At 43.0% G+C, this 13406-nt stretch overlaps 1 protein-coding gene across 13 annotated transcripts in view; it reads left to right on the forward strand.

The window, feature by feature from the left end:
* Positions 1–13406, forward strand: part of LOC105496587 (BTB domain and CNC homolog 2) — a 368815-nt gene that overhangs the window by 286286 nt on the left and 69123 nt on the right. The window contains exon 1 of one of the 13 annotated variants that reach the window (XM_011767158.2): positions 1–13406. This exon is cut by the window's right edge and continues 28326 nt beyond it. The exons of the other annotated variants lie outside the window; for them this stretch is intronic. The gene's annotated coding sequence lies outside the window, so the exon portion shown is untranslated. 13 annotated transcript variants of the gene reach the window in all.

Consider the following 13406-nt stretch of genomic DNA (forward strand, 5'->3'; position numbering starts at 1 on the left):
TGTAAGGATCACTAGATTTCCCTTGAGAGTAAAAGATTGAAAGCATTCACAGCACCTTCTTTGCTTGGGGGAAAAATAAAAGCAACTAGTAATTTTCACCGTTAATTCAGTAAGATTCTAAGAAGTGTAAATTTGCTTTTCTCACCATTGTTGAAAACAGCCCACTCAGGTTTCTTAATTACATCAGTGAGTACGGTTATTTTGGCACTTTGGGGACACTAGTAGCTGGACCTCGTCTGTCCAGAGATGACTTTTAATTGGATGGTTTAAGTTGTAGGAACCCAAAAGATGAACTTTACAGTGACAAACCATTAAATGGTCACCCTTTGAGCCATATATACACTTCCTCTTAGTTCATCATCCTGACTTCTGTCATTCCTATGGGACTAAAGGTAATATTTTGTGTTTGGGCAGAGTCATTCCCTGTGAACCACCAGCACAGTGTGCAGCTCATGGGCCACCACCAACAGTTGCACAAGCTGTGTACTCTGTAACTCCCAGGAGTACAACTCACATCCATAGTTTTTGCAAATAGATTCCCTAGAGTTGTGTAGTGTTCGACTAAGCAACTCTTCACAGCAATCTTAGGAGAAACCAAAGACCCCATCACCCAGATATGATGCTGATGGTTACAACCAGCATTAAATCCCAGAGGTCACAAACCAGATGCCTTCAGGGGCCTGGCAAATAATACAAAGGAGTGAAGTAGGTTGTATATAGGACAGGAGGAAGTGACGGGGCACTCACCTGCTCCACCAAAAGGCGTCTACATTCAACATAAAAAACAAGAAGCCAGGTGTAGTAGAGTGCACCTGTAGCCCCAGCTACTCAGGAGGCTAAGGCAGGAGGATCCCTTGAGCCCAGGAGTTCGAGACAAGCCTGGGCAACATAGCAAGACCCCATCTTTAAAAAAATAATACTTTGGGAGGCCAAGGCAGGCAGATCATGAGATCAGGAGTTTGAGATCAGCCTAGTCAACATGGTGAAACCCCATCTCCACCAAAAATACAAAAAATTAGCCAGGCGTAGTGGTATGCGCCTGTAATCTCAGCTACTCGTGAGGCTGAAGCTGGAGAATCACTTGAACCTGGGAGGCAGAGGTTGCAGTAAGCCAGGATCATGCCATTGCACTCCAGCCTGGGTGACAGGGCAAGACTGTGTCTCAAAACAAACAAACAAAAAGAATAATTAAAAATTTAAAACACTATTTGTGTTTGTCCATTTGACAAACACGACATGGGTAGTGGAGGTTTCTTCAGATCCCAGTCCCTTGTTAAGCAACATCTGCTGTTACCCCTGCTGAGCAGGAAAGCAGCCAGCTGATGAAAATGAGGACTGGGGCCAGGTGCAGCAGCTCATGCTTGTCATCCTGGTACTTCAGGAGGCCAGAGTGGGAAGACCACTCGAGTTCAGGAGTTCAAGACTGTCGGGCAACACAGGGAGACCCCATCTCTACAAAAGATTTAAAAACTAGCTAGATGTGGTGGCACACACCTGTGGTCTCAGCTACTCTGGAGGCTGAGGGGGGATGATCGCTTGAGCCCAGGAGATTGAGGCTGAAAGTAAGCCATAATCACACCAGTGCACTCCAGCCTGGGTGACAGAGTGAGAATGTGTCTCAAAAAGTAATAAATAAATAAATAAATAAATAAATAAATAAGGACTGTATAAACACTAGCATTTTCACGTTTGTATCCTTGTTACATACTCAACATAGAGTGCTCCATTACCACTCCGCATCCCGCTAATAAGTAGGTAGCTAGAGAGATCCTGACACTAGAAGCAAAAGGACAGATCAGCTAAATGACATACTGGGGCTGGGGTAAGGAGTGGAGCACTGGGTACCAAGTGACGGGAAAGCCAAGGAATGGCAGCTGCAGCATAGCCAGGGGATCTTGAGCTGGCCTTTCCTTAACTGCGCTGTTGGGGACATACTTAACTAGCTGCCCTGCCGTGAAGGCTAGGTGAGATGATAAATACAAAAATTCTCAGCACAGCCCTTATCCTCTAGTAGGCATTTGACAAATATAGGTCTCTTTTTAAAGGCAGAGTCTTGCTCTGTTGCCCAGATTGGACTGGAACTCTTGAGCTCAAGGGGTCCTCCAGCCTTGAATTATTTATCAAAAATACAATACCAAGGCAGTAAAATGTAAAGGAAACTGGGATACACATGTATATGACATAACCTTAAAGTTTCTTTTTAGATCAAATCCCTGATAATTGCTTATTCCCATGGCATTGGAAATGGCATTTTAAATAAGAGGCACACCGTATAGACATCACACAGAAATCTATTTGGCCTTTTAAGTGAGAATTTGCTGTGTGTTCTCATTTAAATGAGAATTTGCTGTGTGTTGATTTTCTTTCTTCCTCCCCCTGTAGAATAATTATCCTCCCTGCATCATCTACATCCTTGAAACCATTGAAATATTCCAGTTGCTCACGTATCTGAAATCTTCAGGTAGAACTAGATCCCTTTTTTTCTTATGAAACGCAAATTCATATTTTCAGTAATCCAGCTGTAAGTATCTTATTGATGGAACATGCAAGCCAACCCCAGTGGCATTTTCTTTTGAGGCTGTGTCATTGTTTCTAAGGCCTCCTTTGAAGAACCCTCTCCCTCTGCTCAGGGCACCTGCTGTGGACCCACGTGCTGGGCATTGTTTTCCTGTCTTACTGTGTGCACACTGAAATGTCCCTGCAGGCTCAATGGAAATTGTCACACTTAGCTCAGTGAATGGTTTCATAGAATTTGAATTAAGTGGTAAATAAGCAAATATTCTAAACACTACCTTAGAAAGTAGCTGTCTGGAACTAATTGGCATTTGGTTCATAGGATGTAAGAAAAAGCACTAAATTAGCTCCTTGGAAATGTTTAGACTTCATCATAATCCTATCGCCGAATTTGAATCAACTTCTGGCCCTGCCCTCCTCTTACTCACACTTGACCCATCTCCACTTCCTTGGCAGCCAACCGCTGCACTCCTCAAGGGGGCCCACACCGCCAGGTCTGAGAGTTCCTCCTAGGAACCTGAAACTTCCCAACACAAACTACCACCCTCCCACCCCACTCCTCATCCACTTTAGGCAGATCTGCCCTCCAGCGACTGTCCAGTTGTGCAGTTCCACCCCCAAATCCCAATTCCTGATGAGCCGCGCCGTTACCAGCACGTTAGAGCCACTCACAGAGGCCAGAATAGCCTCTAAACTGAAAGAGAGACAAAAATAGAGGGAGGCCTCCTTCTAGAAATCAAGGAATAATTGAATTAGCTTGCTTTAAAAAAAAAAAAAAAATGGCAATCCCTAGAATTTCTAGGACTTGAGTGTTGGTTCCCCACTGAAAAACATACCCAGGTAATTGTGTCAGCAAATAGTAGGAGATAAGCCACTGTACTTAGTACTTTCATTACATAATAAAGCAGATCATTCAATTTTATAGTGAGTCAGTGTATGTTGTGCTAAGAGATGAAGAGAAAGTAGTTGATGTGCTAAGCATTGCAGGGCCGTTCTTCCACTGCTCATGAGTATGACACCTGTAGTCATGGAGGCCATTTTGGGTTGGATGCCAGCCATGAGGGAAGTAGCATCATGACTATGAAGTTCAGTCTTACGGCGTGTCGAGTTCAGAGGACGGGGAGGGGATGTGCTTCCTTAGAAGATGCTCAGCCCACAGTGGGTTTGCACATCAACCCTCTTCTTACGTGGCTGCTTGGCTGCCTCACAGAATGCTAGGGGAACAGCGGCTGTTAAAAGGTAACTGCCAAGGTCTCACCACCTTTCTCTGGCTTGCTTCCTGTGTCCTTGTACCCTCTAGAGAAGAGGACGGGTTCATGCAGGGAATGGCTACAGGCTGGGGGTGAGTATGGCCCCTGCAGGTAGACCTTATGTTTTCCTCAGTATAAATAGATTTCAGGCTTGTGCTGGCTTGTGCTCTCTATCTTTTGCTTTCTCTCTCTCTCTCAACATTTTAGGGCAAATCTCACTTTTCAGTGCTATACAGGAAAGAAAGCTGACCCAGAAGGATTCTAAAGAAAAGGCATTTGTTGTTAAGTCTTAACCACAGGCTGCAATAAAGAACATTCCTGCAGCAGTACTGCCAAGCACAGATGCCAACAAGGAAATTATGGAATCTTCTTGTCTGGAAGTTTTTAGAGGATATGAAAGCTGTTAATGTCTCTGGGATGGTTTAGGTTCAGTCTTTTAAGGAAACAGTAAGGCAGTCATGATTATCTTTGGGCAACCCTTTCAGCATGTAATAGTACAGAAAGTAGTTAATGCCACCGTACAGGGTGACAACAGCATTCTGAGCCTGAGGGTGAGGGCAGGGGAAGGTGGAATTTTGGTGGGAAACAGGGGTGAAGTCTTCAGGAAGTGGCATGACCAGGATGAAAAGGGCAAAGCACTCACCTAGCCCAGAGCACAGAGCCTGCCCTTTGGCCTCACCCCATTCACCTAAACAAAACTCTGAAGAAGGCACCACCACTCTTTGCCTGAAAAAGAGTAATGGGCAGATTTTTTTAAACTAGGATCATCAGCCATGAGGGGCTGGGAAAACCACACTCTGGGCCTTGGTATCACTGCATGTGAGGTCTTCAGCAAACCAATCCTCCTCTCTGGGCTTCTGTTTCCTCACTCATTTATTTATTCATTCAACAAATATTTATCAAGACCCTGCTATGTAACCAGGAGGCATCATTCTAGGTACTGGGCAAACCTAGCTCACATTCCAGTGGGGAGGAGGAGGAAAGAGAGGAAATTAATCAGTGTTAAATATACTTTGTTAGATGCCATTGAGGAAAATACAACAGAGAAGGGAGTTAGGGTAAGAGTATTACAATTTTAAAAAGAGTGCTCAAGAAAAGCCTGTTTGAGGGGGTGACTTTTGAAGAGAGATCTGGAGCGGGTGAGGGAGCTGGCTGTGCTGATGTCTAGGGCAAGAGTGAGCCAGACAGGAGGAATCGCAAGGAGGCTGTGGTGAGCGGGGTGTGTTTGCCACCCAGGAGCAGTGTGAGCCAAGGCAGGGTGGGGAGAGGTGAATCAGAGAGGTGACAGGCCAGACTGTGCACCTCATTGAGCACTTGGCCTTTTTTTGGAACTAGCTGGCCACTGGAGAGTTTCACAGGTCATTCTGAGTGCCACATGAAAATACATTGAAAGAGGGCCAGGGCAGAAGCAGGGAAAAGACACAAGAGACTGAGACAGTAACCCAGGTGTGACCTGATTGCCTACACCAGGGTGATAGCAGTGACATGGTGGTTGGTGTCAGATTCTGGTGATATTTTGAAGGTAGAGCTCATGGGAATTTCTTATACATTGGATACAGGGTGGGAGAGAAAGAGAGGAGTCACAGATAACATCCAGGCTTAGGATCTGAGCTGTTGGAAGAATGGAGTTGGCATTAACTGAGATGGGTGAAGTGAAGACTGAGAGGAATAGGATTGGGGACTGGGGTAGAATTGGGAGTTTTATTTTGTTTGTTTGTTTTTTGAGACAGAGTCTCACTGTGTCACTCAGGCTGGATTCTAGTGGCACAATCTCAGCTCACTGCCACCTCCACCTCCCAGGTTCAAGCAATTCTCCTGCCTCAGCCTCCCAAGTAGCTGGAATTACAGGCATGCACCACCACGCCTGGCTAATTTTTGTATTTTTAGTAGAGATGGGATTTTGCCATGTTGGCCAGGCTGGTGTCAAACTCCTGACCTCAAGTGATCCACCTGCCCCAGCCTCCCAAAGTGCTAGGATTACAGGTGTGAGCCACCGCACCCAGCCTTCTATTTTGCATATATTAAGTTTGAGATGCCTGTTCACATCTGAGGAAAGATATCTAGTATGCAGTTGGATTTACATGGCCAGAACTCAGGGGAGAAGTCTATCCTGGAGATAAAAGTTGTAATACCAGAATATTGGGAATACTGAAAGCAGCGAGACTACATACGATCACCAAGGAAGTGATCCTTGGAGCTTTGGAGCTTTGGATTGAGCCTTGGAGCTTTCTCGAATTAACAGGTCGGGGAGATGAAGAGGAGCTGGCAACGTAGTCTAAGAAGGAGCAAACCTGAGGTGGGAGGAAAAGCAAGAAGGCATAGTGCGTGGTAAGCCAGGTGAAGAAAGCATTTCGAGGAGGAGAGAGCGTCAACTAAGTCAAATGATGCTGACTGTCAGCTAAGATGAGGGCCAAAAACTGACCCTCGAGCAATTTGGAGGACATTTGTGATTTCGTTGAGCACTTTTTGGGGAGCAGTAGAAACAAAAACCGATTTGATTGTGTTCTAGAGAGAATGAGGCTTTTTGAGTGAAAAGGAGCAGAGAAGTAGACCAGGGGTTGGAGGGAAACGGTGTCAAAAGAGGTTTCATTTGGTTTTTCATTTTAAGTAGGAAGAAATCCCAACATGTTTGCACTCTGTGGTGAAGATTACCATTGCTCACCCACACCCAGTTTTCCTCTTTCCTAGACACATAGGAAGACTGAATTTGTAATCAGGTAGGCCATATGACTAGATCTAGCTGATGAAATGTGAGGTGAGGACTCTGCTCCTAGGCAGTCAAAAGTAGGTATGAGCTCTTTATGCTTTGTCGCACCCACTTAGCTGGTGTCAAAGGACTCTAGAGTGATCAAGCTGTAGCCTAGGTCCCTGAGTCACTGTTGGAAGAGAGCCAGCAAAAGCCATCTGACTCAAATCAGGCTCTGACATGATGAGAAATAAACTTAAGTTAATTAAGCACTTAAGATTTGGTGTTTCTGGATGTGAAGGCAATCTGGCTGCAACATCTGTCACCCCAGCATCGCCAGGTTGATTGGGCTGATCTGGCTGGCCAGGCGGGTGTCCTTTCCCTCCCTCACTGCCCCGTCTGTGTCCCTCCCGAAGCTACATGCTTGGTTGAAGAGGACGACCTTCCCTGATAGAGAAGGACTATTCTTCATTCACAGGTATATACATAGCTGCACTCCCTGCTAGAAGCTCCAAACCATCTCTCAAGATGTGGTGTTTTGTTAGCACAGCAAAGCCTAACCTGTCCTAATACCTGGGCTGAAGGGAAAGCTCCAAAAGAGAGAGAAAACTTGATACAGGAGACGGAAGTCCAGTTGCCTTGAGTATGCAGCAGAGGGTGGGATCTACTAACCAAATGGCCAGACTCAGTAAGTCACATCCTAAGCTGAAAATGATGGATTGGGGCTGGATGATCTCTGAGGTCCTAGCCTGTGTCACACAGGTTTACAGTCCTTGTCACACAGGTTTAGTGTCCTTGAACTTGGCTAGCTTCCTATTGGAGGAAGAGAGAAGAAATCCTGTTGGTCAGGAAGAGCGGAGGGATGTTTAGATTAAGAGGTAGGGAAAAGCCATAAAGATGGGAGGCAAACTGGCCAGGAAGGGATGGAACCACAGGACTCCAGAAGAGGCGCAAGCTCAGTTCTCCTACTTTTATGACTTTTCCCTGACTTTTCAGAAAGGGCCTTACAGGCATTCACAGGAGAGACAGCTAAAGAGCAGAAAGAGACCCCTGGGCTGTCTGATCACCTAGGACATAGGCGGATCATGGCTGTTTCACCACGTCAGAAGGTGTTAAGATTTTGAGAAAATTACTTCACATTTAATGACCTCAATTTCAATATGAGTATACAAGGAGTAACAATGCTAGTTACCAGTTTGACTTGCAGGGCCGCTGTTCAGATAAATGAAATGTGATGTGTTAAACTTCTTGGAAGGATGGTGCTATAGAAACAGTAGGTGTTATTATTCCCCTAAAAGGAAAGAACAGTCTTCTCTGATGAAATGGCTGTTACCTCAGAATCCTCATTAAAAGCTGTGGTGCAATTTTCCAAGTTGCGTTAGTAAGACTTGGCAGCAGATGAAAAAAAAAGCAAATAAATAAGAAGTCAAAATATTTCAGGTAACTACTTGCTGGCAAGTGAGAAGTTTTCAAGTCCTAGAATCATGCTGATAATTTTGAAATGCCTAAAGGCAGAACTTATTTATAGTAACGCAGAGGTGACTGCTAGCCCTGAAATGTGGGCCCCGATCTCGGATGGAGTTGCAATAAGGCAGCACCACAGAAAGGGGAGCTAATACTATTGTGTCTCCATCCCTGGAGGCTGTGGTGCTGATACAGAGGGAGGGAAATCTAGTGTGAAAATAGCCACAGCAATAGCTAATTTTAAAACTGAGACACATAAGCTGTTTCCAAATCTCTTACATTTTTTAAATCCTGAGGCCAGTAAGCCTATTTAAAGAAACTTATGCAGAAATGTGTTCCTCTTTTGGCATAGTAGTAGGAGTTGAGTAGACAAAAACCTAAGACATATCTAAAAATCATTTTAAGTGACCTGATTTCAAAGCCATTTTTAAGATTTCCTTTCACTATGCCTATTTATCCCTATCTGATGTAGGATGACCACAATAATCAACATTTTGAAATAGATTTATGACAAGGCCTCTGAAAGTAAACTTGTTTGCATCAAATTTTTAAAAAGTAGTTACCAGCGTATCTGTTCATTTTTAAACTCCTTTATATATGAACAAAATATCCTTTATGTTTCTTTCTTTCTCCCATTATGGAGTCTCTTAGCTATTTCAATTAAAATTAATAATAGCTTTAAAGACAAAGTTCAGAGCTATAAAGTTCCTCACTTGATCAGTCATCATAACTATTATTTTGTCGTAGTTAATCATAGAACCTGGGCCTTTACCAAAGTACTTAATTAAACTTTTTAATTCATGATAAGAATTTAAATAGCACTTGTGAGAGTTTTTCAAAATTATTTCCACTTTCCATCCAGATTATACCCTACACCCTTGGAAAAAAAAATGTGTGACAAAGAGACAGCGTGGCTGTCAGCCAAGGGTATTGTAGGTCACGCCAGCGCGAACTGGCAGCAAGCCATCGTCCAATTAGCATGGCTTCGTCCTTGCAGAGCAATCACTCTTTGAGTAGATGGTTGAGTCACTCATGATGTAGTGGTGCTTCACTTGAGCCAGTCCTTCTTAGAATAGGTTTCCTGTTCACTGTTAGTACCTGTCCTCCTTTGCCAATACAAGTGCAGGATCATTTAGGCTGAAAGCTGAACAGAAGAGAAACATTGATTATGTATCTCATTTCTCTTGCTTCCTGAAAACTGAGATTGCAGTTACACAGTGAAAGCACGGTGTGTTTTTTAAGTGAGTTACAAGAAATACAGTTTCCACACCAAAATACTCAGAGTTGGAATCCAAGAGTCAGGTTTTGTTCTGTCTTTTCTTTGGCAGCTTTAACATTTGGCACAAATCTGAGGATATCAATAAAGTTACTTAATAATCTTAATGGATTCACATTCCATTCAAAAATTTGGAATGTCACCAAACGTCTTCAGGTTTCAACTCCATTGTTGGGGTGTTCATGACATTTCTGGTGGGTGTGCAGTTATAAAAGCAGACAGCTTTTGAAAGAGGCCCTTCTTATGGTGAGAACACCTGGAATCTTGGTTGGATAAGCTGTAAGCCAGGAAATGGATTCAGGAATTTTTTAATAAAATGGATCATACCCAGGCATTGGAGTGATGCGTGGTGGTCAGTTAAAAAAAAAAAAAAAAGAAAGAAAGAAAGCTGTTCTTAAAAGCACAAAGAAAATAGAATAAAATTTTGGGCACTAATCAGTTAATACCTTTGTTCTCTTGTTTGTTTGGGTTCTGAACCAAATTACAGGCTAGAAAAGAATTGGCTTGTTTTGCTTTGAGGAGTGGAGGAGCAATTAAATAATAGCACTTCTGGTTTCCTAGGATCTCGGAAGTGTTCTTTTTTCCCATTAACTTGGTACACATAGTAAAATTCATCACTTTGCCATAGACTCCTAAAATATGTTGACAGTCTCTGTAACTGACATTGGCACCACCTCCAAGCTAGCTAGTAATGCAATGAGCTTTGCTGAGATGGACTTTCATGTGCAGCCTGGCGAAGGCTGTTTGTGAAAAAGTTAATGCATTCCACACCCTGGGTGGGATGGAGGCAGGCCTCCAATGTGAGCACATTTTTGACTGACTGGCAGCAAAGAGAAATACTGGCAGCTGTTCCCAAGCAAGGCCAAAAGTTGGCCAAGGGAAAAAAAAATGCTGGGATTTAGCCAATGAAAGATTCCTGGGCTTAGAAGAAAACCAAAGGAAGGATACAGAAGGTCACAATTACAGGCCTCCAGCTTGTTGAAAAAAGAACTATTTCATTTTATCTTCTGTTTTATAAAGGACAGTTATTAAATGTCATTGTTACTCATTTTTCCTGATTCTTTTTAAGCCATCATTTTCTATTGATTTCTTTAATGTTTATATTCTTTATATGCAAAACCAAATGACAGATTATTCTTCCCAAGAGTGGTACATAGATGACATCATTCCTGGATGTGGCATTAACAAGGACTGGGTAGAGCAGGGCAGATCTATGAGCAGTGGCCACACCCTTGGGTTTATCAAGCCAGATTGAGTGGCACTAGTCAAATGGAAGGCTCTATGTGGGTCACTTCGAAGGTCTGTCCAGAGAAACCCTTCTGATGCCTCCCTGCTTATCTGTTTTTCTTGTCTTATCTGATAGTTAAGAAAAGAGAAGTGTAAGGAAAACAGGAAGTTACTAAAAAGGCCAGGAGAATGGCTGTTAACAGACAGGACCCTCAAGCGTCTTGCTGTGTAAAGATGAGCACTCTACTACAATGAGAGGCGTTCTGATGTGTGCACTGTTTGTTTCCCACTGAATGCCTTAGTCTATGTGGGAATATTCTTTGTGTTTCTTATATCTGCCAAGTGGATCTGTAGTATTGTACCCTACAAATTGAATTGTACCCTACAAATAGGAAGGTGGAAAGATTAAAAATGTGGAACACCCAGATTCAGGGTAAGAGCTTCATAGTTTTGGGAAATCAGGGAAGATAACTGAAGATACTAAGGGAAGATAATTGAAGCACACTTTTTGTAACTGGAGATTTTTTGGATGGGTTAAATGCATTCAATTTACAAGGTGTTCATGTAGAGAAATGCAGTAACCTTTCAAAGTTCTGTTTAACAAAGTATTTCCATTCCTCCTATTTAAGGCTGCTTTAGTAGATATTGACCAGATGTCTTATTCACTGACAAGAAGAAATAGCATCCCAACTATACAGGAGGGACTTCAGCTAAATTAAAGGAGGATTTTATAACAGTATAAGATGCTGGACATGGGAGAGAGGCATCAAAAAATACAGAATTACGTTCAGAGGAGCGTGCATGTGTGTGTGTGCCTATGCGCGTGTGCTTAAAGCAGATGCCTAACAAGACAAAATGCTTGAGTACAACACTTCATAGAAGCAGAGGAATGGACCACAAGACCCCATAGGTCATTTCTTTGGGGGTTTAACTTAGAAATGTAAAGCAAGATTACCTCCATCAAAGAACCCACAATACAGTTGAAGAATCAAGAGAAAAACATAGAAATCAAAGGTGAATGATTCAAGAGTATTCGTTGTAGATGGCAGGTTGTACTGGCAGTTGTTTGTGCTGCAGAGGTTCAGGTGGAGGGAAGGACAGGATTTTTTCTCCTATCTCTTTCATGAAGTTTATCTCACCTAAAATCAACACCCACAGGATGGACAGGACTTCACTAGGGAGCAAGTGGGGAGAGACCCTTCAGGAGAGGACACTGGTGTGGCAAAGACCCAAAAAGAGGCACTTGCAGGACTTTGAGGAGGCAGCTTTTATCAGCACAAATGAGAGATTTGGGGAAATGAGTCAAAATATGGTCTTACTACATGGGGCCTTACAATGAAAGAATAAAATTTAGGCAAAAGAATTTAGACTTGACCAGGTAAGCAGTAGGAATTTGTGAAACATTGTGAACCAAGAAGTGACATAATAAAAAACAGTTTAAGGAATATCTGTCTAGCAATGGAACGCATGTTGGATGGCAACAACAACCCACCACAGACAGAGAGCACAGTCAGGAGACACACCTGAGCCTAGCGTAGGTGAGAAAGGTCTGCACCTGGGTTAAGAACTGGGAGAATGAGGAGGCCTTTCAGAGATACCAAGAAATTGGGTAGGGAGCACATGGGTGGGGAAAGAGGCCATCAAGATGGCCTTGATAGGTATCTGTAGTGCTTTACATGTGCCTAAGGCAGTGAGATCGCAGAGCCAAAGATATAGATAAATAGGAGGAACACCAGCATAGGCGAGGACTGGAAACACTAGAAATTGCTGACCCCTTTGAGATACAGAAAAAAAAGAGCAGGGGCTGAGATTGAGCTCCAGCATTCAGGCTCCATGGCTGGTTCCTCCACTAAGAACAAGGTTTACTCTGAATTGCTGGTGTTAAATTTATCTTCATTTATTTGGAACATATTTAAGCCCCAACAGTTTATCAGACTGAGGATACATATAGAGTTGCTCCCTAAATTGCCTTTTAAGGGGTATGCCTCCCAAGTGATATCGCGAGGATCAACTCTCAGCATAGCTGAATGCAAGATCCTGCAAGGGGAGGCTAAATTTCTAAAGGACAAAGCACTTGTTCTCAAAGCTATTTGTAATCTAGTGCCACATATTTTTTTAAATGCCGTGAACAAATTCAGGTACAGGTGATCACTGGGGGTTAAAGCCATTAAGGTGAATGTTTGATGGACACTAGTATTATACCAAAACAACACACGCAGAAACACAGTAACATCACACACACTCTTTTCTTGTCACAAGGGAAAAGTCAGAACTGTGCACTAAAGAATCAGACTGTCTTCACAGTAACCCAGGCAGGGGTCAATCTGAGCATCACTCCTGGAGTGTCAGCCAGGTGTTAGGTGTCTTCCGATCCAAATATTCATGAAATACATACCATCCCCAATGACATAGTCAGTACATAAGTTGACCTCATAAAGCTTTGAGAGATAACTTCCAGTGAGAGGAAAATAAAGGATTAGAGGAACAAGCTTACCAACATCATGAGGAAGCAAAGGGACAAATCTGGGGCAGGGGTTGGTGGGGTGGGAAGGTGGGGGTAATTCTACAGGACAATTTCTTGCAGGCCTGATTTCTTCAATAAGTCAGTGACATAAAAATGGACTGTGCTAAGTTAAACAAGATTTAAGAGCTTTAAAAACCAGATGTAGTCCATGGTCCTGGAGTGGTTACTGGTTTGCACAAACCGGTTATAAAGGACTTTGGGATGGGGGAAATTGGAGAAACTCTAATATGATCCAAGTAGTTGGTGAAAGGTAATGATCTGAAAAAGCCCAGTATGATCTCACCGTGGTTAAAAATACAAATGTAAGTGCATGTGGTGTATACATACGCAGAGCCATGAGAACGTGTACAAAGTAAAAATATCAACAGGGTGACCTGGGAATGGTAGAAATGTAATGGATTTCTTTTTCTTTGTCTGCATTTTCTAATTTCTTACAGTGTACATTATTACATTTCTATAATGATG

Source organism: Macaca nemestrina, chromosome 5 (assembly GCF_043159975.1).
Source record: "Macaca nemestrina isolate mMacNem1 chromosome 5, mMacNem.hap1, whole genome shotgun sequence".
NCBI lineage: Eukaryota > Metazoa > Chordata > Mammalia > Primates > Cercopithecidae > Macaca > Macaca nemestrina.